The sequence below is a fragment of the Sinocyclocheilus anshuiensis genome, unplaced genomic scaffold (assembly GCF_001515605.1).
Source record: "Sinocyclocheilus anshuiensis isolate Anshui unplaced genomic scaffold, SAMN03320099.WGS_v1.1 scaffold746, whole genome shotgun sequence".
Lineage (NCBI taxonomy): Eukaryota > Metazoa > Chordata > Actinopteri > Cypriniformes > Cyprinidae > Sinocyclocheilus > Sinocyclocheilus anshuiensis.
Genome location: NW_015544173.1, coordinates 291609 through 296077, shown reverse-complemented (window position 1 = coordinate 296077; position 4469 = coordinate 291609). Strand labels below are relative to the sequence as shown.

Here is a 4469-nt window from a genome sequence, read left to right as displayed (position 1 = left end):
GCTAACAGTTTATATGTCCTAATTAAACAAAATTAACGCAAAATTAAACCATTCTATTCGTGTTCTATGAATATCCTGTAAAGTTCTATTTAAAATGAATACATAAAAATCATATAAAAAAGAATGGTGAATGACAAAAAGATTGCAGGTCAGTCGTTTAAAACAACAACAACAACAACAGTCCGCGCTGAGCTTTATGAGCGCACCAACCAGTCAGAGTCCCCGGATCAGACTGACGTGAGGCGCCGGGGAATCCCGCTGCTCTAGCCGCGTCACTGAGCAATGATCACCGCCCACAGACACGGTGCTCTCCGGCGCTCATCCACACATCTGACTGCGCTCATGCTTGCTCATGTGTTGAATCTGCTGTTTATTATAGTGGGGCTCTGTAGTGCTGTTTAGCTTCTAAATGGCTGGCTTTGACATTATACAGATATGAGCTTTAACAGTGAAATGGACAGAATTCCCCGTCCATCCACACCCTGATGCGAGAGTCGGAGAGGAAGGCTCTTATTCGGTCAGATGGCGTGCCGCAGTCCGCCCACGCGTTTCTCGCGCCCACACAGGCAGCGAAAGGAGCGTCATTAACTCACCGCTACTGCCAACACAGCAGAGCATAGCCGAGACAACACAAGAGTTTCAAGAATATTTGACTCCAATCTCACATCTGTAGGATAAGGTCTAACAAGCACAGAAAACAAACAAATTAGGCTACGTGTCAGAGGCGTAAAGATACAAGTCTATTAATAGAACGAAAAGTTTGATTGATTTTGAGTTGAGTGACGGAAGTGAAAATCCGATAGATTCGGTCGTGTCGGTTACTGGAAGCTCAAGTGTTCTGCTGGATCCTGTCGTGGATTCTGTCTTGAAGCCTCTCGAGGTGAGTAGTAGCTACACAACTACTGACGAATCGTCTGCATTCAGCAATTAGCTACTATCCTCATTATAAAGTATCAAAGGAAAACTACTGCTGTGGGTTATTGTTTAACAACTACAACTCAGCAACACCTCATGAGCATAGGAACGGAATTTCAAACTAGCTGATTATTTGTGAAGTTTATGCAAGCTGAAAAAAAAAAAGATAGGCGTGTGTTTTACAATGAAATATTCTTCAACTGTGAGCTTACTCTGTAGCATATACATGACGTGCACAAAACATGCAACTTAGAGCTAAGAGGTTTTTGTAGCTTAATATTAGATTAAATAAACGTAATACATAGATAAAATATTAAGCTGGTATTTAATTTGATAAAGCTTTATTAAAACAGATCTCTCTCTCTCTCTCTGTAGGACTACATGAAACTTTTATATTTTTAGATTACAGTTTTCATCAGTGTAGTTAAAAGGGGATGCAAGTATGGAACTTTCACATGCCAAATCTGTCTCCAGCTAATATTTTGTAGGAGAGAGAGAGAGCGATATATAAAAAAGCAGAAGAAATGAGAGGTTGCAGATTAAGAGGCTTCGTATTACACTGCAGGAGGAGAAAATTTGACTGCACCTCAACTTGACTCTTGGATACAGTCTTTTAAAAGAGGTTCCAAAAGGGTGATTTTGCAGCAGTGCCATAGAAGAACCTTAACAATAAAGGTTCTTTATTGCCATTAATGGTTTTATGAAGAACCTTTAACATCCATAGAACCATAGCACAAATGGCACCTTATTGTGGAAAAGGTTTAAAATGTTCTTAACACAGACACACAACGGTTGTTTAAAGAACTGTTCACTGAAACGTGTGTTTTTGCTTTTTACACAAACGTGACACAAGCACTAGTATCCAACTGCAGAGCCAGTGTGCTGATGAATGGAAAATGAGGCAGGGTCTCAAGACAAGTTTTTGAAGTTACACTTCTTTCTTTTCAGAACATGTTTTTGAGTTTCACTGGATGTGAAACACAAAAATGTGTTCTGTGTGAACCAGCCCTGAAGAAGTTCTGGATACAAAGAGTGACTTATTTCTAAGGAAATGTACATTGTTGATATAGCAAGTGTCTTGTACTGTGTTGGTGGTGGATCCTCACATTAACTCAAATATTAATGTCTATTCAGAACAATTCAGACACAAATGTTCTCTTATCCTAGTTATGCTTCTGCTGCATGTGCACACATTACTTGCTCTGCATTATCTGTCTCATTTTATTTGCAACCCCTCAGAAGCTCCCCTTTACCCAACAAGAAATAGTGAAGTCAACATGGCCACTCTCTTTCTTCTTAAATGCATTCATTTGAAGTCAAACCAATATTTCTTGTCCCTTTATTTATTTGATAAGTGTCTGGCCATCTGGTCATTATAACCCATTCAGGGGTTATTCTGTGTTAGGCATCCAAGTTGACTGAACATCCAAGCTGACTGGCTCACTGTACATTATCTCATACTCATAGTTCTTTGATTACTCATTTAAAAACCTTTCACAAAAGTAAAAATTGGTTTTAAAATAAGGGTGTTTGGTAGTTTCAGATTTAAAGTTCATAAAACCCCCCCCCCAAAAAAGATGCATGTAGTGTGAAGAAATAAGGCTGTGAAAAAAAAGTTGTGAATTTTTTTTTTGCGATAGAGATTGATCTTATTGTTTGGGAAAAATACAAACTCTTTATTCGAAAACAACACCTAACGTATTACATCAGCACAGTTTGCCACTAAACAGGCATTTTAAATTAAGGTTATTCATGGATCAGCTATTTGAAGACCGTTTAGAAACTACTGCAATTTATTCTTCATAGAAACACTTTATATTGCTGCAGAGCAGACATCTGGAGCAGTGAGGTGATTGGCACAATCATCTTCAAAACTGTATTCATGAATATTATTCAGTCATTTACTACGGTAGAGCTAACATTGCACAAAACATGTCAGCTGTTTGATTTTTATTCATTATGTTTTGATTGATTGTAAGATAACATATTTTCTGTGCATACATCAGTAACTCCACGTTCACAAGCATTTCATTTATGACAATTTTATAATCTACTTGTCTAGAACTTTCATATGTTATTGTGGAGCCCTGTACACACACACACACACATGTTGGTATATGTGGTTTACGGGGACTCTCCATAGGCGTAATGGTTTTTATACTGTACAAACTGTATTTGTTATCCCCCTACACCAACCCTACGCCTAAACCTACTCCTCACAGAAAACTTTCTGCATTTTTAGATAAAAAACAAAACAAAAATAAAACACCATTTATTATGTTTTTTAAGCCATTTGAATTACGGGGAAACAGGTAATGTCCTCCTAAAACAACCTTCACATTGTGATACTTATGTCATACCCATGTCATTATCAGTGTTGGGAAGGTTACTTTGGAAATGTAACAGGTTACCGATTACAAGTTACACTATTTAAAATGTAATTGTAACGGGGCTGACGAGACGTGAGACATGCGGATCCATGTGCAGGTCCACATGGAAGTGGAGAGACCGGGAACTGAGGCAGAACCAGCGAGCAGAGAGCCAGGGTGGAGCCGGCAGTACAGGTAGAGCAGCGAACCACCAGAGCCAGACAGACCACCACGGCGGAGCAGAAGGAACATTCCGGTGCGGCCGCCATTTCAGTCACAGACGCGGTTTCGCATTCCTCCTCCGCGACACCCACAGTGGATGAAGAGTTAACACACAGCAGAGCATAGTCCATAAACTGACTTAGAGATGAACGTGGACCCTCGTGAATGAGTTTAGACTTTAGTGGCTGATTAATGCCCTCACAGAAAAAGTCTATCAACACACAATCCGGGAAATCAGAGTAATAAGCAATGTCTAGATACTCTTGAATATAACTCTCAAGCGATTGTGTGCCCTGCTCGAGAGCTAATAGCATTATAGTTGTGTCCATGAGTCAATGAAAATGGAAAGGGTGACCTCTGATGGCTAGCAGACGGAAGTTCATGGACCGGATACGTAACAGTAATAAGTAGTGTAACTGTTTCAATTACTTTATTAATTTAATGTAACTGATTACATTTACTTTTCTAAATTTCTAATGAATATTTTCAACTGTTAATCATTTTTAAACATTTAAACCAGGCAGGGTTAACCTTAGAGTAGTACTCAACACTGACACTGTCAGACTTTCAAAATCCTTAAAATTTAAGATTATAAAAATTAGGGATGCACCGATACCGATACTGGTATCGGGCCCGATACTGAGCTCCTGTATTGGTATCGGTACTCGGTATCGGCAAGTACCAAAAATAAAAGTATCGGTATCGGGCGAGTACTGGAAAAAGTGGTATCGGTGCATCCCTAATAAAAATGTAATATTAAAGCACAGTCACCACAAAATCAGACTTTAGCACCTCTTTTTCTTTGAAATCATTCTGAGGTTAAATACCAAGTTCTGTCATGAAACTAGATGGTGCAGGCTTAACGTAACTGATGATATTCTTAGCACTAAACGACTGTCACAAGCTGATTGGTTCCCGTTGCATATGCAGCCAATGAGCTTGCTGCTTTACATTTAAATGGCT

The 4469-nt window shown here is 39.2% G+C and overlaps 1 protein-coding gene across 2 annotated transcripts in view; it reads left to right on the top strand.

Moving 5' to 3' along the window:
• Positions 1 to 387: 387 nt before the first annotated feature.
• Positions 388 to 4469, top strand: part of LOC107696037 (NGFI-A-binding protein 2-like) — a 14629-nt gene continuing 10547 nt past the window's right edge. For both annotated transcript variants that reach the window (XM_016496175.1, XM_016496174.1), the window contains exon 1: positions 388 to 880. The gene's annotated coding sequence lies outside the window, so the exon portion shown is untranslated. The remainder of the gene's footprint in view (positions 881 to 4469) is intronic.